A 23,690-nucleotide genomic window follows, 5' to 3' on the forward strand; every position below is an offset into this window, starting at 1 on the left:
AATGCCAGGAGTGCTCTCACTCCAAAGCTCACCAGCTTACAGGCTCACAGTCCCACAGGAGGGAACAAGCTCCAGTCAGAGACAGAAAGACCAAGTAATATCGGATATAACCAGATGGCACAAGAGGCAAGCTCAAGAACCTAAGCAGCAGAAACCAAGGCTACCTGGTATCATCAGAGCCCAGTTCTCCCACCACAGCTAATACTAACTATCCCAACACACTGGAAAAGTAAGATTTGGATTTAAAATCACATCTCATGATGATGATAGAAGACTTTAGAAAGGGCATAAATAACCCCCTTAAAGGATAATGGACAACCAGGTAAGTAGGTAGACACCCTTAATATCAATGGACTCAATGCTTCAATAAAAAGACATACACTAACAGACTGGATACATAAACAGGACTCATCATTTTGCTGGATACAGGAAATGCACCTCAGTGACAAAGACAGACACTGCCTGCAGGTAAAAGGTTGTGGAATAAATTCCAATTGAACGGTCCCAAGAAACAAGCTGGTGTAGCCATTCTAATATCAAATAAAATCGACTTTCAATGAAAAGTTATCAAAGAAGAAAAAAAAAAAGAAGACTAGAAATGGTACAAATATTTAAACTCTCAAAGCATGCCTTCTATGTATCCTGTCAAACTGACAATAAATATTACAATAGTTTACCAGGATAGATTGTACAGGGTAAAAAGGTAGTGGCAGTAGAGATAGGTGGGAGGTTCCCAGTTGTATCAGTTGTACTTTCTTGATTTGTTTGTTTTGTTTTTTTGTTTGTTTGTTTTTGTTTTTTCCACATCCAGCTGATGGAAGAGTTGGAGTAGCTGCTTCTTGACTGTAGAATGAAATCTAAGTATGTAGCAGGCTGGCTTAAATCTCAACCTGATACCTTACCTATCCACAGAGCACTCCTCCTCAGGGCATTTGAGAGGAAGAGCCCTAAAAATTCCTTGGCAACAGAATGCTCATTCTCAAGTATCTTTATCATGGTTTTGCAGCTATGTGAAACCTGTGTTCTTATATCAAGGTAGTACTTACTTGTAGGAACCTCCTGCCTATTCTCTGTCTTTTCTTTTTCTTTTCTCTCTCTCTCTTATAACCACTGAGGGTATCTATTCACATCTTAATCCCTTATCCCTAACAATGCCCTGGTTTAGAAGGCAGAATGCTTGCTATTCAGAAGTCTAGAAAGGAATGCTCTCTGTTCAGAAGAAACTGGAGGTCATGTTGGGTTGCTGACTTTTCAGTTTGTTGTAAAAAGTGTATTTCTTTGCATTCTTTTCTCATTTAACTTCTGTGGCTAGACACATGTTCGATATGAAGGGCTTTAAAAGATCTCTTGACATTTTCCATTTATTTAGATAATTGTTCCCATTAAATTGTTGAAATGAGACAAAAGAACATTATTTTTTCTCCTTCTTTGAAATCTGTTCTAAGTGGATTGTTTACCAAGCTCGCAACAGCAATAGATATCTGCTGTATGACTGAACTATTTCCTGGAAAGTTATGACTTCCAATTGGCCATTAATACCAGTGGAGAGCAGATCTATTGAGTTTATTCATTTTAAAGCTTGCAAGGTAAGAATCTAAACTGCTAGGAGCAGAGAAATCTTATGACTAAGAGCACTTACCATTTGTCATTTTCCATTTTCATTTTGTGACCCAATGAGTTTCATTAGGGTAGTCTACTGGATTGTGAAAGATGGTTTATTTATGGGAGCATGGACACCTTGTCAGTGACTCTACCCTTGAACAAAATCCCTCCCCTTTCTCCATCAAACATTATCTACCTATACAGAATTCAAAATTCATACTTACTATTTGTATTATCAGAGAAATTGTACTTAACATCTTCTATATTGCTGAAGTAGAAAAATGAGTCAACTTATTGCATAGTAGGGTGATTGTAGTTAACATCAATGAATTTCAAATTAGCCTTAGAGAAGAGTTTTGTTTGTTTGTTTGTTTGTTTGTTTTTTTGTTTTTTTTTGTTTCTACGAAGAATCTCCTAATGTTTGTGACAAGGGAACTCTTAATTACCACCGGTGATCAATGCATATAAAGCGATTCTGAAAAAATTCATACCACACACTATCAATTCTGAGTCAGTTAAGAAGTAACACTTACAAATATGTATCCATATTTACAGCACTTGAACCAGTAACTATAGTGTATTATTTCTAAAAAGAAGCTTATATAGATATATATCACATATCTTATGGAACATGTAAACTTAATAAGAGTAAAATGTATGTAGTATTAAGAAGTAAATTAGCAGTAATTCATAATTCAATTCCGCAAAAGCTAAATACTATTATCAGTTCTGTACATAGTTTCAAACACTTCTTTGATATTCCATAAATAAAAAATGTAGTTGTTCTAGGAGTTATCATGTTTTTCAATTTGCCTTTTGTCAAGTGCTAAATATAATGAGGATAACTTAGATTCAAGAAGCCCTGAAAACCTAATTTCAGATGATTGGCTAGCATTCCATTATATACAAATGTCACAATTTATTTATCAAAATAGTTATTATTAGGTGTGGGAGTTGTCTTTTTCTTTTTACCATTCGACACTGTAACTGTCAGAGAATATGCTTCTGTGTCCATTCATTGCTTTGTTAGGGAAATTTGCATTGGGGCAGATTCCAGGTCACCATGATTACTGTGTGGAAATATTTAGTTTGAGTTTCCAAATTGCTTTCATAAAAGTGATGTCAGGTTTCACTTCACAGAAGCAATCAGGAGAGCTCATTTCCACACAGTATGAGCTTGAATCACTAAAATTATGCTCCCCATCTTGAAGAAAATGGTGTCTAAAGAAACCATGATACTTTTAAAATTTTAAAATTTACTATCATAACATTCTACATTGTTTTATAATGCCAGTGGCTGAAATGCTATCTCTCCTTTAGCACTTTGTTAAATACAGCGGAATGCTTGAAATATATTTCATAACCATTATATTTCCATTTTCTTGGAAAGAGTAGATTTTTCTCCAGTATTCACTATAGAAAGTTGGGTCCTCTTACATATGGATCCTTGAAGATTTCACCTCCTGTTTCCTGTTCTGAGACACTTGTATCCATTTTTGTCTCAGACTTTGGAAACAAGGTTTTCCCATTGCTTAAGTTCTCTAACAGATAGAGAGCTGTTATCATTTCATTTTTATAGCCCATGTCTTCTTGTAAGGCAACAGTTTCCACATCTGTGACCATGAAGGCATTGGAAAGAACATATAGTTAGTTTGCAACTTTAATTCTTTGTGTGTGGTGGTTTGAATATGTTTGGACCAGGGAGTGGCACTTTTAGAAAATATGGCCTTGTTACAGTAGGTGTGGCATTGTTAGAAGATGTGTGACATTGTGGATGCTGGTTTTAAAACACTTGCCATAGTTTGCCAGATGCCAGTCTTCTCCTAGTAGCCTTCAAATGAAGATACAGAACACTTAGCTCTTGTAAAATGATTAACTGAAATCTTCCATGCTCCTGCTTTGACGATAATGGGCTATGACCTCTGAACATTTAAGCCACCCCCATTTAAATGCTGTCCTTTTAAGAACTGTCTTGATCATGGTATCTGTTCACAGCAGTAAAACCATAACTAAAACTAAAATTGGTACCAAGAGTGTGCTATTGCTATGGTGAACTGACCATACTTTTGTTTATAAGAATGTGCATTTGAGGACTTTAGATTTAAAAAGCAGTGGAATGCTTTAGGTAGAGCTTGATGGGATAACTTCATAGGAAATGGAAGACTTTGTTGGTGAGAGTGATTTAAACTATGCAGACATAGTTCAAGTGGTTTCACTGGAGAAGAATTTCAGTATGTGACCTACAGACTGTTTTTGTGATATTTTGGTGAAGGACATTGTTGCCTTCTGCCATTGTCTAAAGAGTCTGCTGAGGCAAATGTCAAAATATTTAGCTTAATCACTTTGACAAGGAAAATCTCAAAATAGCTGATATGAATTTTGTTGTGTAGTTATTAAAGTTCACTGTTTTGTTTTAATGAAAAGGAGTAAGGAGAGAAAAGAAAAACATAAAATGTATGTTAGTCTGCATCCTGCCTCACCACTAGGCATGGGCTTGGGGGAATGAGATCTAGGAAGTTTAAATGCAATTGCCCTAAACCACTGTTGTGTAGGTTCTAGGATCCAGGGAAGTGCTGATACATGATTCTAGGTTTGGAAAATCACAATCTGAGAAGTAACAAAGGTGAGGTTGATATTCACTGGCTTCCAAGCCCCAAGTGGCCACTGGAGCTCACAGAGAAGTCAGGAACAAAGGGTTGGGTTCCACAGTCCTGCAACATGCTGGGACCAATGTTCTGGAAATCTAGGTGTCACTGAGTCACTAGGAGTTGGAAGCAGATTAGGAGCACAGTGAGCTGAGAACAGATGGAGAAAATGAAGTGCTCCATCTTAGCTCAGTAGTGACTGTCTCTAGCTATGTGGCTATTGTGACTGGAAGTCCAGAGAGGCCTTCTATGGGAGAGTTAAGCTGTGGCTCAATAGTGGAATGTCTTCTCTGAACAAGCCTAAGTTGGGTTCAATCTAATGCCAGTGGTAGAATTCCCACCACAAACCTCCAAGCACAAGGACCCCTCCCTTCCAAGATGGAAAAAAAAAAGCTGGTTTAGTTCTGGAAATAGCTGCAAGCCAAACTGTTAAAGAAAACCACCTGTGCCTCAAATGGTAAAACTGAGTCAGTCTAAAGGTTGTCTCCCTCCATCAGTAGTACATAGTACCAATCCTAGTTACCATTGTTCAAATCCATCCCCAATTCTTTGAATTCTGCCCAGATTGTTTCAAAGGTATATAATCCCCTATTAAGATTTGTTCAAGGTTATCTCCCTCCCATCGCAAGGTGACCCAAACATATTGGAACCATAAAGCTACTGTTGCTTTTGAATTGACCACTGCCTCTGTGAGTGTCATTCAAGGGATTCCATAAGAGGTTTGATACAGACTTCACATTTGGTGTATTGGCCTGGAAGCTCACCTCTTGTGGGGGACCTGCAGTAGGATGGGGAATCAGAAGAACAGCAGCTCCAGCAAGTACTGTGGATGTCAGTGTTTCCTCTATCTAGCTTCTTTCTTTGTGTTCTGCTTTCAGTTTGGTTCATGCTTGCAAGTGTTAGGAGGGCTCAAAATGCTTCAATAACAAGATTCTTGTTTCTGGCATGAGCCAGTGGAGTCACCAAGATGTTAGTTCCAGCTTGGGCTGGCACAGTCATCAAATTTGTGTATTTGGCAGGTGGCAGGGGCAGGGGCAGGGGCAGGATCTCTGTGTATTCTGCCTGTGGCAGGAACAGAATGTCTGAGTTATTCCTCTGTGTCTTCCTTGAGTCTCTTTGTATCATTCAACTCATGGCAGGTATGAGCAGGTCTGTGTACTCCACCCATATAAAGGGCAACTGGTCTGTGTGCTGGTCATTTGTGTGTGTGTGTGTGTGTGTGTGTGTGTGTGTGTGTGTGTGTGTTCTTGCTTTTTGTGTGTGTTATTGGACTTGGACTGACTAAATATTTGGACATGGGTCAGAAACTTTCTATCACCCCTCTGGCCTGGTCCTAGAGCATTGGGATGAGGTACAGACATACACATACACACACACAATTTGTCAGTGTATATAAAGAAAAAGAGACTCCAGACCCTGTGTACATCTGAGTGGCCAGCTTTTGGGGACAATTGGCCCCAATATGGGACACTTGTTCTCTCCGTAATCATGGTAGTCACACCTAAGATCCTGGGAGTTGAATCTGGATCTGCTCATCATGCAGACCAAATCTCCTACATAATTGTTTAGAAAGTTTATAACTAATCCTCCTGCTTGGTTCCACCCTTTTCTCCTTAGCAAGGTCCTGATTTTCAAGACTCAGTCTGAGCTGCTGGTTGCTTAGGGGAAGAAGACTGAGGTTCTCTTGTAACTGGGAATAGCAGACATCCTTTTACTTGATCCTCCACCTTCATATCTGCCCTTTCTTGCCCTGATTTGGTGTGGGGGCCCGACACAGAGACTGAGGCTCAACAAGCTCTGGGCTCTGCACACTTTTACCCATGCCCCCTAAAGGAGGATAAAAGTCTTTTCATGAGGACATGAAGCTGTGAAGCTGCATTGCTTGACACTACTGTGGCCCTCCCTTTGGGACTGCAGAATCAACAGGGAATCATACCAAGCAATACTGGCCTTTTTCCACTTCTGATTTCTATAACTAGAAGACTCAGTATCCACCCTTTTCAGATAACCCCAAAGACCTAATGAATTAATCTGATAAAATACATTCTTTTCACACACTAGCCTACTTGGGATGACTGTTAGCAGCTTTTGCAGGTCCTCTTTACCACCAAGGAAAAGGAACAAATTGTATTAGCAGCCAGGAATAATTTCCCAGAAAATAATGGGGTCCCAGTCCTGAATCCTGCTTGCATAGATGAAGGAGTCTACCTCAGGAAGCCTACCAGGGACTACAATGAGGCATCAGATAAGGAACGCCTATAGATCTACAACCAGGCTCTTTTGGCAGGTCTCAAGGGTACAGTAAAATGACCCACTAATTTGACAAAGGTATGAGAGGTACTGCAGGCTCATGGTGAGACAACTTCTGCCTTCCTAGAACAACTTATGGAGACTTTCTACCAATATTGACTCTATTATCCTAGTGCTGAGGAGCATACGGCTACACAGACTATGGCATTTATAGAACAGATTGTGAGAGACATAAAGAGTTATTTCCAGAACCTAAAAAGTTTACAAGATAAGTCTTTGAGAGAGCTAGTGGAGGTAGCTGAGAAAGTGTACCATACTAGACACAAAGAGAATGACTGGGGGTAAGATGGGATTCGGAGCTCCTCCTGTAACCCAGAGTAACTCTGAAAGTGGAGGGGAAACCTACCCATTTTCTGGTGGATACAGGGGCACAACACTCTGTACCTCTCCAAACAGAAGGGACACTCTCCATGAAAAATTCTTGGGTCCAAGGAGTTACAGGGACTAAACAATATTCATGGACTACCTGAAGATCTCCTGATCTAGGAGTGGACCAGGTACCTGCTTTTTTATGGTCATACCTGAATGTCCTTTCCCATCCTTGGACAAACTGAGATTATCAAGGAGATGCTCCAAAACTTGGACTGTTGGCTCCAAAAGCACCCCCAGGCTTGAGCTGAAATAGCAGGAATGGCAAAGGCTACCAGCCAGCTCCCCATTCATGTAGAGCTGAAGTCCACAGCTAGACTGATGTCTTTCTAAGAGTACCCCATGTATCAGGAGGCTTGGGAAGAGGTCTGCGGAAGAAGCTCCTAAATTTGAGGATCCGAAGGAGATGTCAGTCAGCATGGAATATGCCTCTCCAGCTTGTCAAGAAATCTGGCATCCAGGACTATCGCTTGGTACAGGACTTATGTGAGGTAAATTGGTGAACAGCTGACAGTACCTAACTCTTATACACAGCTGAGTTCATTACCACCTACCTGGACCTGGTACACAATTTTGGATCTCAAAGATGCCCTCTTCTGCCTAACCTTGACTCCCCAAATCGAGAAATACTTTGCTTTTGAATGGAAAGATTCTGAGAGGGGAAATCACAAAACAGCTCACCTGGCCCAGGTTGCCCCAGGGCTTCAAGAATTTGCCAACCCTCTTTGATGAGGCACTACATTGTAACCTCACCATCTATCATGATTCTAACACACAGGGGACCCTTCAGCCATATGTAGATTACCTTTTATTTGATGCAGAGACTGAGGAAGACTGTGTCATGGACACTAAGCAGCTGCTTATAGAGTTGAGTGACTTGGGTTATTAAACCTCAGCCAAGAAATCCCAAATCTGTAGACATAAGGTGAACATTGTATGGTATCTCCTAGAGGACAGAAGATGCTGGTTATCAGAGGCCAAGAAAGAAGCCATCCTTCATATTCCTGAACAATCCCCATACATGTGTGATAATTTTGGGAGTGGCTGTCTTTGTAGGCTTTTGATTCCCGGGTTTGCTGAGATGGTAGCCCCACTTTCCCCTTGACTAAGACAGGACATAGCTTTTATTGGGGTGAGGGAGAACTTCAGGAATTTGATGTCATTTACAGGGCTCTCATGGAAGCTCCCTGCACTCAGGCTGCCTGACCAGAGCAAGTCTTTATATCTCTTTGTGGCTAAGAACCAAGGAATGACTAAGGGGTGCTGACCCAATCATTAGGCCCATGGGTATTCCACATCGCTTATCTGTTAAAGAAACTAGACTGGGTAGTAACTGGGTGGCCTGCATGTCTGAGAATAATAGCGACAGTGGACGTCCTGGCCAAGGATGCAGGTAAGCTGACCTTCAGCTAGATTTGACTTTGACAGCCCCACATGCCCTAACCCTGACCAGTGGCTAACTCATGCCCATATGACCCACTAACAGACTCTGATTGAATCACTTTTACATCTCCACTGAACCTCAACTTGCTATTCTTTTACCTGACCTGATGCTGAGGTACCACAACTGTTTTGCAGGTCCTGGAAGAGGGACAGGGATGGGGGGGAAACATCTCTCTGACCAGCCACTTTTTGAAACTAAGGACACCTGGTTCACTGATAACAGCAACTATCTCCTAGATGGGCAGTTCAAGACTGGAGCAGGCATGGTAGACAGGCAATGAGTGCTCTGGGCAGAACCATTGACTCTTGGAATGTCAGCCTCAAAAGTGAAACTGATTGGACTCACCAAAAGCATAGATAATGGACCTGGCAAAAGATCAACATCTATGACTACAGCATGTATGTTTTTTCCACCACTCATGTGCATGGAACAATATACAACAGAGGGTGCTCCTGACATCCAGCAGCATAGAAATTAAAAACAAAGCCTAAATGAAGGCACCCTTGGAGGCTGTCTTTAAACTACTAAAAGTGAGCATCATCCATTGCCCAGGCCACCAAAAAGGAGAGACCTTTCATAGCTAGAGGAAACAACTTAGTGTCTAAAATGGTGAAAGAGGTTGCTACTAAAGACTTGGCCACAGTTATGGTCCAACTAATAAAGCCAGAGAAAAGGCGGTAATTACTGGACTAAGGCTTTCCCCCTTCTACAGTACTCCACAGAGGAAATAGATCAAATCTCTGGTTACCTCATTAACTATTACCTTAAAAAAAGATGGACAATGGAAGACAAAATGAGGAAAAGTTATTTTGCCTAAGATCCATCAAGAAAACTCCTTGTCCAAGTGCACCATTGAACTTATCTGGGTGCCAAGAAACTAGTGCAAGCAGTCAAAGATTCTTGAGTGTTTATCATAAACTTGAGGTACCTGAGAGAGGGAGTAGTAGAAAGATGCCAGGTTTGTCAACATGTAAATACCTGCCACAACAAGGTAGGGAAACAAACAAGCAAAACCCAACCAAACAACCAAGCAACAAACAAACAAACAAAAACAGGGGAAACAGGCCAGCTGACGTTTGGGAAGTAAACTTTACTGAGGTCAAGCCTAGGAAATGTGGTTACAAATACTTACTAGGTTTTGTAGATACAGTTTCAGGATGGATGGAGGCCTTCCCCAACAAAAAGATGACCACCACAATGGTGGCAAAGAAGATACTAGAGAAGATGTTTTCCCATGTTTGGAGCACCTAAGTTTATAGAATCATGAAATGGGCCTGCTTTTGTATCACAGGTAAGTCAGGGGCTTGCTAAAGTCTTGGCGATTAGTTAGAAACTCCAGCTTCCATTGTTCATGTCATTCTCACAGTTCAGGACAGGTAGAAAGGATAAATAGAATGCTAAAAGAGCTTTGAAAAAATCGACCTTAGAGACTGGTGAAGACTGGGTGGTTCTTTTTCCCTTGACCCTGTTTGATCGTGGAACATTCCTTACCAGCTGAACCTGACCACTTTTGAGATTCTCTATAGGGTCACCTACTGAGTTAGTAGCTTCTAGACCTTACCTTGAGATTCCCAACTGAGATGACCATGAACTCATAAAGAGACTGGTAGCTCTTCAAATCAGTTCGGGGGAGATCTGGTCCTATTTGTCTGCTTTTTATACTCCAGGGACTATGGAAGTACTCCAGCAGTTTCAAACCAGAGATATCCATCTGTCTGCAAGCACCAGTCCCAGTCTTTAGAACTTCGGAGGAAGGGCCCCTACATAGTCCTCCTAACCACACCAACAGCCATAAAGGTGGACAGAGTTGGAACCGGGATCTATGCCCCTTATGTAAAGTTAGTTATCTGCCCACCCCTAGATGACCATCCCTCCTGGAACAGAGATTGAAGCTTTTTCCCACAAAAAGAACCCTCTGAAGATCAAGCTAACTTCACAGTCTATGAAAAATGGAACTCTTTCTCCTGCCAAGAATGATTCTGATCCCAAACCTGCTCCCAGCAGATGGGATAGCCAAAATGACAAGTCCCCACCAGCTGACTAAGCTGACCTGGAGCATAACTTCCACACTCATGGGAGGTGAGGTGTTCATGGTGACCAAGAATCACCCCCCTTACACCTGGTGGCCAATGCTTATCTTTGACTTGTGTCAATTGTCTGTGAGACTAGACTTTTTGGATATACGCATGGCCAAGTGGAATAAGTTAAAGAGCCTTCCTTACTCTTAAATGTACCAAGGGCAATAGTGTGTCTGGGAGTTTCAGGGTCTGGCTGAGGCTAACCCAACACTTGCTGCTCTCTTCATAATATCCCAGTCTACATCTGACCCCCAGGACAGGCCTAACAGAAAAGATGAATATAACTTAAGGGGACTCACTACGTCTACAGCTGTATTTGGGGACGAAAGACTACTGGAGACACTTACTGAGGCCCATCCTCCTCCTGGAACCAAATTACAGTCAGGAGAGACATAACCAAGGCCACTAACTACAAACCATATCTAACAACCTCTCCCTGTCAATTCAGGGCCTACAACCCACTACATGAAGCAGGCTAATAGTAGGTGGCTTAAAAGAAAAACCTCTAGATTCAGACTTGATAAACATTGGTATGATGATGGGTTCCTTTTCACTGCCCAGCTCAAGATAGAAGTTCCTACTGCTTCAGTGGGACCCAACAAAGAAAACACTGTCATGCCACCAAAAACACTGTAGCACCCTCCAACCCCCGAAGACTCAGTCAGCATATACAATACAATAGCCTACATATTTTAGGGTATCTGACCCAGGATCCACCTTACTTAGCCCCTTTTTCTGATCTTAGCAAGAAAACCATTTACATCCTGAATGAATCTAACCTTCGGGCCAATAACTCTTGATGGCTCTGCCATGATGTAGTGCCCACTTATTATGAGGGCATTGCTTTTACCTCCTCAAATATCACCCTGCCCGATGTATCATCTTCCTGCAGGTGGGCTCAAAAATCAAGAATAGGTCTTACGTTACAAAAGGTGAAGGGGTCTGGACTCTTCCTGGGGCAGGTTCCATTGCCCTACTAGTGTTTGAGCAACTCTATTTCCATGGTTATTGAACCTCGTACATTATAATGCCCCAGAATGGATGGTGGACTTGCTCCATGTGCCCTATGCCCTGTGCTTACACACAACTATTGAAGTGGACAAAAGATTTCTGTGGTTTAGTATCGTTAATTCCAAGGTTAATATAGCAACTTTTTGAAGAAATGCTACCTAGATAAATGAAATGGAAATCACTAAGTCCAAAGTGAGCCTGTCGAAAAAATATGTCTTTGCTAATAGAGCAGGGTCTGGGCACAGCAGGTATGGCCAATCAGACTACCTCCTTAGTACTCCAGGGGCAGAGATATCAAAAACTAAGAAGAGATATAGATGCAGATATTGAAAAGAATTGAGAATTCCATCTGCCAGGTACAAGAGCCATTGACCTCTCTCTGAGGTGGTCTTACAGAACTGACATGGCCCAGACATCTTTTTCTTCTACCCAGGAGTCTCTGTTCAGCATTCAAGGAATAATGCTGTTTTTATGTATATCACACAGGAGTAGTGAAAGATTCAAAGACCAAAATGAGAAAAGGGCTTGCTATGAAAAAAAGAGAAAGAAAACAAGAACATGGATTTTTTGAGTCCTGGTTTAATAGCTCCCCCTGGTTTACTAACTTGATTTCCACCTTGCTTGACCCCTGATAATTTTATTTCTACTTTTGACTTTGGTCACTGTATTTTATACTGTTTAGCAGCTTTTATAAGGGAACGAATAAATATAATTCAGTTTATGACTCTAGGGCAAAAATATGTACTTTGGAAGTGGAGAGTGAAGAATATGAACTTCAAGATTGAAGGTATGCTAAAGGAAAAGGAGGAAATGAAAGAGCCAGAGTTGGGATTAATCTAAGACCAGTGGGGAAATTCCACCACAAACTTCCAAGCAGAAGAACCACTCCCTTCCAGGAAAAAAAAATTAGTTTTGTATTCGTAGCTGCTGTAAGACAAACTGTTTAACAAAGCCACTTGTGATTCCCAACCAATACCCCCTTGAATTGTCCCAAATGGTACACTGAGTCAGTTTCAAGATTGCCTTGCTTCATCAGTAGTGCATAGTACTCTGCCTAGATTCTGCTTCAATTGTTTGTATTCTGCCTAGATTATTTGAAGTATATAATACCCAGTTAAGATCTGCTCAGGGTTGTCTCCCTCCAGAAGTGTGTGTGTGAGGGGAGACCCTAACATGTTGAAACAATAAAGGTCCTCTTGCTGTTGCATTATTCACCACCTCTGTGAGTCTCATTGAAGGGGTCCTGGTAAAGGTTTGATTCTGAACTCACATCTCTATTGCTCCCTGGGATGGATCTTGATTCAACAGACAGTCCATGGTTCTAAACTGTTTATTGAATGTTCATCATGGAAAGTGAATGAATATCATGTCAACTTTCAAGGTAGATACCATTTTCAGGGAAGTTTGTCTGGAAAAGGGAACTTGTTGGCTAAACCCTCAAGACATCTTGGTATGTCATTAGTATGGAGAACTCTGTTTTGGGTCTACATGACAAGTCATGGTTTCTTATACAGGAAGTATGGCATATGTTCGAGGCCAGGAGTTTGGCAGGGAGCAGGAAGGAGGTTACCATCTTTGGTGTGAGTTTCTGTGGTCTCAATCTGCTCTGTTCATCAATCTTCCTGGCAAAGTTTACCATCCCACACAGATATTGTAAGAAAAGGGCACCATGAGATGAAATGGAGCTGAATCTTAAGTTTAAGAAGACAAACTTAAGAAGGGAGTGGTGAGGTTTGGGCAAGATCACACCTAGATAAGCTGAGGTCCAATCATGGTTGTATGTATCTTTAATCCCAGAAGACAAAACCAAGCAGAATTCCACTTCAAGGCCAGCATGGTATAGAGCAAAGCTTAAGTTCAGGTGTGGTGGTACATGGATTTGATCCCATCATTAAAGATAAAGAAGCATGCAAATCTCTTGAGTTCAAGGTCAATCTTTACAGCAAGATCAAAAACAACCAAGGTTAGCCACTGAAGGTATAGGAAAGCAGAAAGCTGGTGGTAGAATAAGGGAGCCAAGTTTCCCCCAGCAAGCAACAAAACTCAGAAGCTTCAGCCATGTAGCTCCAGGTTTACAGTCGAGAATAGAAGAGACAGTTGAATACTGGTACAACTGCTGCTGGTTAACTTCAGCTAAGAGATAAGTCATGATTAAGAAGAGACCAGCATCACTCAGGTGAAACCTGGGAACTGTTTTCTGTGATCACAAAGAAACTGTATTCCAGAGTTAGTCAAGGTAGTACCTTATGCTACAGATGGCTTGGTTAATGTGTAAGAAACTTTCAGGCATGATGGGGACTGGGAAGCCACTGAAGCTTGGCACTATGAGAGGACAGGGAAAGCTATTCATGAAGGTGAAGCCACAGTTAGAGTTGAGAGTACAGAACTGATGGGATCATTCAAAGATGTGGCTTGGAACCATGAAAGGAGCTTATGAGAGGCTATTGGTGAAGCCTAGTTGCAGTGGAAGACTCCAGAATGTTTGAGATGTCAAGACATTTGGATGACCACCAAGAACAGCAGCAGCAGTGAAGTGAAGTCAAACAGAACCTAGAATTCTACAAAAAGCAGCGCTAGAGAATTGATGTAAGCCCTTTGGAGGAGTCCAGAAGATCATTTCTGTGTCCCAGGCATTAGAATAGGAACTATAAAGCTGAAGTTGCAAGATGTTGAAGATGTCAGAACCCTGGATTACCTGCTGAAGAAAACTGCTAACAGGGAGTGGAACCAGTCCAAGAAAATGAAGTTTGTTGCTGCTGAATGTCAAGTCTACCATCCACAGTCCACAAGGATGAACAGAGTAGGAGATTTTAAGACAAATGTGACATTAGACATGGAGATCCAGAGTTTGCAGTTTGTTCATATGGTTTCTTTGTTGTTGTTGTTGTGGTGGTGGTGGTGGTGGTGGTGGTTTATTTTTTATTTATTTTTTTTATTTTTATTTTTTTTATTTTTTGCTTTGAGCATTAAAGTTAAGTGATTGGATGAATCTTAACGGAGACTTTCAATTTTAAACTTTTACCATTTTTGATTGCTTTGGACTATGGAGATTTTTGAAATACGCCATGGCTTGGTATGGCTGTTATGATTTGTATATACTGGGCCCAGGAAGTGGCATTAAAAGAAAGTGTGGCCCTGTTGGAGTAAGAATGACCTTAATGGAGTAGGTGTGTCCCTGTGGGTGTGGGCTTTAATACCCTCATCCTACCTGTCTGAAAGGCAGAATTTAGCTAGCAGTCTTCAGATGAAGATAGAGAACTCTCAGCTTCTCCTATACTATGCCTGGCTGGATGGTGCCATGCTCCTACCTTGATGACAATGGACTGAACCATTGAAGCTTTATGCCAGGCACAATTAAATGTTGTCCTTAAAGTGTTGCCTCAGTCATGGTATCTGTTTATAGCAGTAAAAATAAAATTAAGACATTTTCCCCTAGGGACTCATATGTTTGAACAAGCACATGTGATCCAAGGAGTGGAATATGATGTGTGGAATTTTGAATATGGTTGTCCATGGAATTGCATTATTGGAATTATTTTTTGGAACATTTTATTCCAGCCTTATACTCTGAGGTGGTATCTGTCTTTGTCACTGTGGTGTGCTTCCTGTAAGCAGCAAAATGCTGCATCCTATTTACATATCTAGTCTGTTAGTCTATGTCTTTTTTACTGGAGAACTGAGTCCATTCATGTTAAGAGATATTAAGGAGTAGTGATTGTGGTTTCATGTTATTTTTGTTGTTAGAAGTAGAATTATGTTTCTACAGCTATCTTCTTTAGGGTTTGTTGCAGGAAGATTACATACTTGCTTTTCCTATGGAGTAGTTCCCCTCCTTGTGCTGGAGATTTCCATCTGTTATCCTTTGTAGTACTGGATTTGTAGAAAGATGTTATGCAAATTTGTTTTTGTCATGGAATATTTTGCTTTCTCCATCTATCTTAACTGAGTGTTTTGCTGAGGAGAGTAGCCTTAGCTGGCATTTGTGTTCTTTTGGGTTCTGAATGACAACAGATGTCACTCATGCATCTGTCAGGACAAACCAGGATCTTCTAGCCTTCATGGTCTCTGTTGAAAATTCTTGTGTAGTTGTGATAGATCTGCCTTTATACGTTACCTGACATTTTCCCCTTACTTCTTTTAATATTCTTTCTTTGTTTTGTGCATTTGGTGTTTTGACTATTATGTAAAAGGAGGAATTTCTTTTCTGGGGTCTATTTGGACTTCTGTAGGCTTCTTGTATCTTTATGGGCATCTTTTTCTTTAGGCTAGGGAAGTTTTCTTCTATAATTTTGTTGAAAATATTTACTGTCTGTTTAAGCTGGGAATCTTCCCTCTCTTCTATACCAATTATTCTTAGGTTTGATCTTCTCATTGTGTTCTGGATTTCCTGGATGTTGTGGGCTAGGAGCTTTTTGTGTTTTACATTATCTTTGACAGTTGTGTCAATGTTTTCTATGGACTCTTCTGCTCCTGAGATTCTCTCTTCTATCTCTTGTATGCTATTAGTGATACTTTCATGTATGACTCCTGATCTCTTTCCTAGGTTTTCTAACTCCAGGGTTTTTCTTCTTTTGTGATTTCCTTATTGTTTCTATTTCCATTTTCAGATCCTGGATTGTTTTGCTAAATTCCTTCTCCTGTTCAGTTGTATTCTCCTGTCTTTCTTTAAGGGTGTTTTTTATTTCCTTCTTAAAGTCTCTATTCTCATCATGAGATATGATTTATACCCTGAACGTTGCTTTTCAGATGTGATGGTTAATCCAGGACTTGCTATAGTGGGAGAAATGGGTTCTGATGACACCAAGTAGCCTTGGATTCTGTTGCTCATTTGCTTGTGCTTGTCTTTTGCCATCTAGTAATTTATAGTGCCTGCCCTAGCTGTCTCTGGCTGGTGCCAGTCCTTCTTGTGATCCTGGTTGTATTAGAATTCCTCAGAGTTTGTGCCACTGTCATTCTGGGATCCTGTGATCCTGTAATTCTGTATGTCAGAGTTCCTGGGAGACAAGCTTTCTCTGTGTGTTGCAGGAGTAGCTCTGCCAAAGGCTGAGCAATACTGAGTCAGATGCTCTCAACTAACAGTTTGACTGAAAATGGCACCCCATGGGAGGAGTCCGAAAAAGACTGAAGGAGCTGAAGGGTTTTCAATCCCATAGGAAGATCAACAATATCAACCAATGAGACCCTACAGAGCTAAAAGAGACGAACTAAACCACCAACCAAAGTTTGCACATGTAGTAAGGATGGCCTTATCTGGCATCAATGAGGAGAGAGGCCCTTTGCCCTGTGAAGGCTCAATGTCTTTGTGTTGATGAAAGCTAGGGCAGAGAAATGGGAGGAAAGGGGTGTTTGGTTCAGAGAATAGTCAAATAGATGCAGGGGGAGGTATAGGGGTATTCCAGAGGGCAAATAAGGAAAGGGGATAACATTTGAAATGTAAGTAAAGAAAATATCCAATAATTTTTTAAATTACAATTTATTTTATTTTTTTTATTTTTGTATTTTTTTTTTAATATGGAAACAGAGTCTTTCTTAGTATATAGACTGGGCTTGACTTGAACTTGTAGGTCTCTTACCTGAGACTCCTGAGTGCTTGAATTGAAGATGAGTGCAATCTCATTTGATTTTTTGTGTTCCATTATTGTGAAATATGTACTAGATTTCAAATTTTGGAAAAAAATCATAAAATACCATAGTAACATTTGAAAGTTTATTGTTAAAAAATAAAAAAAAGTTTATTAAATTAAATACATTAACATTTACTTTAGCAATTTTATTTTAGTTTTTATTATGTGATGACTAGGGAATTCAATATTATACCTAATGTTGATTTTAATATCATGTATTATTTTCATTATCTTATCACTATACAATTGTAATAGCTATAAAAGTAGAAAAAGGAAGCAGTGTTTTGGGGCCCCCTTCTGTCACAAGGCAATAATTGAGTCTTCAGATGCATGCTTCAGTATAGGCTCATGAATAAAAGAAAACCAATTTTTTTTTTTTGGATTTCCATGAGGAGGTAACTAGGGAGGTAACCAGTTTGCGCTTGTAGCTCTTGTGTCCTCTATTAACTGAAGAATTTTTTTTTTATTGTATACTGCCCACTGTCTCTTCTGCTGGTGTTCAAGAGTAATAATGTCAAGCTTTCATTTGCTATCTGCTATTTTTGTCCTCCTCTAAGTGGTGAGGTAGACTCCAATTGGTTTAACTTCTCTTCCAAGTAAAGTGGGGCTCTTTCTCAAAGTCTTTTTATCTCTGAGTCTATAAACACCTGATGTTGTCCATCTGGATTTACCCACCAGGCAACTAATCCATGTAGTCTATTGTTGTCACTGTTTAGGCTCTAACATACATCCTAGCTTATTCTCTTCCATGCCAACTGCAATCTTGACTCTGTCTACCATATGTCTACCTTCTGCCTGTGCCTCCAGTACATATTCTTGGCAGTTATTTACTTTATTGATATGTCTAATCTGTTCTCTGGATTGTACTGTGATTCTGACTGTAAGTTACCTCTAATCAACAGGTCCCCTATTCTGTGGAAGTAATGGTGAGAACTCCAGGGTTGTATGGGGCAATAGAGATTTACATACTAGAGTTTACATGTATAATTTTCAGAGTCCAGGTTACTGTTTTTAAGATTTAAAAATTAGTTCTTGTTATTTGTACATGTAAATATCTACGTGTGGCTTATGTGCTTGTGAGTTCAGGTTACATGAGGGCCAGAAGAGATAGCTGGATCCTTTAAAGCTGGAGATGTAGGTAGTTTTGAGCCATAGGATGAGGGTTATGAAAATGGACAAACATGGATCCTCTGCAAGAGCAATGACCGCTGCTAACAAAGGGCTGTCACTCCAGCTCCAGCATCTATGTTCTATTTCTTCCTAACTGCCATCAGAAAGAAGAACTGGTAAAGGTGAATAAGCTTAAACCGCATGGAACTGAGAAGTGAATTCAGTAGCTGTAGAGCCTGTTCCCTGCCAAACTACCTGATTTGGAACAGCAAACCATGACACCCCAATGAGAGGAACAAGGCAATCAGTTCCATAGCACAAAACCTGGAGTTCTAGGTAGGCTAATGAGGTATCTAGATAGGCCCTGAGTGTTCAGCAAATGAACATATATTCCTAACCATTTCTTCCTCATAGGGAGGAATCCCTCTTTCAACCTAAGTAAGGTGTACACATTTATATTTTCCGTCAAGTAAAACAATTTGCACAAGCATGGAATACATGCTTCACCAAGAACTGATGTTGAGGGATAGGAGCTTTGTAGTAAAGTGCCGTGCCTAAGAAGACCTTCTTTCTCCCAGGTTCACTCTATTTTTAGTACTCACTCAGAACAAGCTGATTGCATCCTGTCATGGTATCTCATTTCCCAGGACACCCTGGTTGGAAGCAAAGATCTGGGACCTGAGAATTCTCTACTTCCAGCATTACCCCTGCAGCAACTGGGAATACAGAGACTGGAAATAACAACAAACATCCCACACCCAACCATTTTTCTCCTGGGGAAACATAGACTGAGGACCAACACTCTGGCCTATGTTCTACCTCTCCTGAGTAACATGCCCTGCTCCTGGCACCCCAGCATTGAGGCAGACACTGAGCACAGCAGGTTTACAATCATAGGAAGCCACACTATGCCCTTTATGTGAGTGCAGGGAATTTGAACTTAGGCCTTTATGCTTGTGCAGGAAATATGCATATCCATTCATCTGTCTCCGCAGTATCACATTGTACAACTCGATGATATTTTTATGTACTTTTTTGAGATATTTCATAAATGCATTTGATGTATTTTACTTATTTCTGCTCTTCATTTCTATTTCTCCAACACTTCCCAAGTCTCTCATCATACCCCTCTTTAGCTTTATATCTTTTATTATTTCATGACATATTGAGTTCAGTTAGTTCTGCTCATATATGCAGATGTGTGAAGTCACTCACTGGACCAACATCAAACTATTGAAGGAACACCCCCTGCTTATTTCTTAGAAGCCATCAACTAGCAATAGTTCTCTGGCTAGAGGTGGAAACTTAGGTAGCATAAGGAGGTAGCAGCCTTCCCCTCATGTTGTTATAGTCTGTCTTCCTAATGATAACCTCAAATTATAAATGACTATGTTTCATTGATCCATCTGGGCTGCTCTTACTTTCAATTAGCCAGACCACACGATCATGTTCTCTTGACCTTTAGCCCATAGTGGCTCAGCTTCTCCAGCCAATATGTTACTCAATGTTGCTTCCTTCTTCCTTCTTTTCTTATTCTCCCCTCCTCATAGTCTCTTCTCTCTAAGCCCACAAAAACCTCAAACCCACTTATGTCTCTTATCTCCAGCTGTTGACATCTTTATTCTCCAATCTGAATTATCTTGTGGGTAGTGTCCCAGGAGCTACTTGTAGATTCCAGGTTTTCAGGGCCCACAATTAGCATTAAAATAAATAGTAAATGACAAAACCTCAACAGGTGTTTGATCTAGGTATTTCATTTACATTTAAGGCTCTGCTCTCAGGTATCCCTGATTCTCTGAACTTGGAGCCCACACTGGTTAAAAGATCTCAAAGAACAGTTATTACATTTCCCATTTGATTGAAAAGAGACAGATTCTGAACTGATTCTGTACCCTGAGCCCTTAGCATTGAATATTATGTATATCTTTTAATGTTAAGAAAACTGAAAAGGCTCACAAAAGAGTGGCTAGGAGAATTACCCCAGCTACATGGTTGAGTGGTCTTGAAAGAAGGATTCCTTATCATTTTTGGAGAGATTCCATACTGCTTATATAAACACTAGCTCCAATACTTGCTTCACAAGCCCACACTTTACTGCAGATATATGGTAACAGTGAATTATGGCTTGTGGGAACTTGGGTGGGAGAATTTCCAGGATCCCTTGCTTTGTTGTCTGGGTCTTTCATATTTTAAGTCCCAGTTTTCATTTTCAAGTATGGAGCTGGGCAGAGGCTTCAAATACTACTATTGTTAAATGTGAATACGAAAAGCTGTTTTCCTCCATAAATTTCCATCAATACAAGATGAGGGAACAGTGAGCCATTCAGCTCTGACTTCTGAGTTTTCCTTGTGTTGTTAGAAAGGCAAAAATTTCACACAAAAGGTCATTTCATTTTCATCTATCCTACACCAGAAACGAAAAGTAAGGAGAGATAGTCAAAATCACTAACAAATGGAGCTGACTAATATCAATGGCTACTTTCTCTTCTCCATATCTGTTTTTTTTAATTATATACCACTGATGCACATATTAGACATGATATGTGAGTGCAATTTATTCTGCATTTATTATGTAATTATGCCTTTCTTCTTGGTATTATCTGTTAGAATGGATATACCAGAATAATAACAGAGATTGAATTGAAGAGTCCCTTCAGAGAGAACAAATGCACCATCAGTGACTACTCTAGAGGAACAATATTTCCTTGTCTCATCAATGCAGATTCTGCAGACATTTGCCAGGAGATTTTAAATTCTGTAGCTTAAAGAAATGATTGGTTATAAATTTCTACTAAGTATTAAGTCCATGGGACACTGCCCCAAGCATGTTATAATCCAGATCACATGGATGTACACATGGAGAACTTGGTTTCTTTATTGACTGATTTTGTGTGACAATTTTATACAATCTTGAATTATCACAGAGAAAGAACCCTCCTTTGAGGAAATGCCTCCATGAGATCCAGCTGTAAGGTGTTTTCTCAACTACTGATCAAAGACGTAGGGCCCATTGTGTATAGTACCATCTATCACTGGACAGGTGGCCCTGGGTCCTATAAAAAGGCAAGCTTAGCAAGCCAGATGAAACAATCCAGTGAGCAGCATCCCACCATGGCCTCTGCATCACCTCCTACCTCTAGGTTCCTGCCTTGTGCGAGTTCCAGTTCTGATTTCCTTTGGTGATAAACAGCAATGTGAAAGTATAAACAGAATAAACCCTTTCCTCCCCTACTTGCTTCTTGATGTTCGTCATGATGTTTTCTGAAGGAGTAGAAAACCTGAGTAAGACAGTTTCTAAAGGAAGCCCCTGGGCTTTCTCTTTTCCTGAACACCCACGTAAATTATTCTCTTTCCTATGGTACTTGATGCTCCTTCTCTCTTTATAATTTAAGTTTTTTTTTATTTTTTTCTTGACTATTTCATATATGGATACAGTGTATTAAGGTTATACATGTCTCCCTCTTCCCCTACACATCATCTACACCACTTCCAAACTTCATGTCTTCTCTTTCAAATAACCTGTTACATTCAATTAGTGATGCTAATGTATGCATGGGTTTAAGGCACCATTAACTGAAGAAAAGGCAACCCACCAGGGGCTCTTCATACACTATACCAAAATAATTAACAATACAGCATATATAGAGATTGCTGTTACTAGGCCCCATTTCTGGCTGAGATGCTGCTCTTATTTGTCCAGTGATGTCTTCATAACAACTGGTCTATCAATAATAACTTCTTTTATCATAGTTTAGAATTCACTCTCCTCTGCTACTCTCTGGAAGACAGCTCATACATAGCATAGCACAGCAGTGGGCAAGAGAGGAAACATTGATTTTTAGTGTTCAGTTGGGCAAAAAATGCAGAAATAAATACCAACTTAGACAAATGATCAGAGAATTACTGGAAAAATCTCACTCACCACACATATGGAATGCCTTGGACATGTTGGTATAAAATATTATATATAGATTTATTTTACTTTCATCCTGAGTTCATGTTCTTCTTTCTCTGTACATTTTTAGGTGTGCTTATCCCCTAGAGGGGACAAGATGCTAATTTTTTTTCTTCTAAAAGATTCATTTGTACTTTCTTTTTATAGTTTTAGAGAACATTTAGAAGGAGTTGCAGAGGTTTGCCATATGCCCTCTGCCTTTATAACTGCATAGTTTCCCAATTTGTTATCTGCATCTTCATTAATATGTGACTGCACATTTATTTTTATTGCTGTGATAAAATACTCTGAAGAAAAGCAACTAGAGAATAGCTTACATGTCCATGGTACAATTCATCACCATCCTGAATTGCCAAACAGGATCTAAAAGCAGTTAATCATGCAACATCTGTAGTTAAGAGGAGGGAGAGAGAGAGAGAGAGAGAGAGAGAGAGAGAGAGAGAGAGAGAGAGAGAGAGAGAGAAGCAATTTTTTCCTCTTACATGGTTTACAATTATATAGCACATTAAGAGCACTAAGAAAGGCATTGCCCTCAGTGTTCTGGGCCTTATAATAATAAAAACCAAAGCAACATCCCACAGTCCTTACGTGATTTACAGAGTGAATCTAAGTTGTATAAAATTGACAATTGCAAATATTCAGCACAGATAGGGCATGGTATTAGTTCCTAGAAGCTATTCAATCTATACAGACATTTATTGCTCATTGGGAACTTTACAGGAAATTATGTGCATTTAAAACTAATCTTAATTCTTATACTTATGTTTCAGTGTACACTTTTACATCTCAAGAATGGAGTCCAGAGTAGTGAACAGATAGAAAGACTCAAATCCAAGCACTCTTCAGGATTGCCTTGTTCACCTTGCCAAGCCTCCTGAAGGGACCCAGACATTTTACAGAGCATTAGGAAAAGACAGAATTGAATACGAAATATAACTTTTCCTCACAGAACTCCTGGACCATGGAGCAGTAGGTGGCACAGAAATTTAAAGTCTGTTAGGAAACAATATGGAAGCTCAAAAACAGGTGTACTGAGGACGTTGTGGAAGCAAGTGAGAAGCTGTCACCCAGGAGTGGGTGAGATATCTTTGGGTCTCAGATTTAAGTGGAAACCAACAGTAGTAGTTGGGGTTTAGAAGCTAAGTGAATGATTCAGTGGAGTCTGGAAGCTTCATGACAATCCTTCAGTAGTTTAAACCTACTTCCAGTGCTGCAGTTGAAGTTAGTGGAAGTCACATAGGAAGATGTATATCTCATTGAAAAAGACATGTCTCTGCGTTGTTTCTATCCATCTGCTACATGTCAGAGACAGGTTGTCTTTTTAATGGGGAAAAGGAGACCATTTTTGTGCCACCTGCAGTGTTTTAGAATGACAATGTGACTTTTTACAGCTGCCATCCGTTGCCAGTTGTTCATGTTCTGAGTGGCTCTTGAGTCATTACAGGAAAGAAGCCCAGGCTCAGAAAACAAGTGGGAACACATACTACTAGCAAAATAAAAGATTTATTCTCTTGCCTCTTCCTCTGCAGCTTGGAGTGTCAG

Source organism: Rattus rattus, chromosome 10 (genome assembly GCF_011064425.1).
Source record: "Rattus rattus isolate New Zealand chromosome 10, Rrattus_CSIRO_v1, whole genome shotgun sequence".
NCBI classification, from domain to species: Eukaryota; Metazoa; Chordata; class Mammalia; order Rodentia; family Muridae; genus Rattus; species Rattus rattus.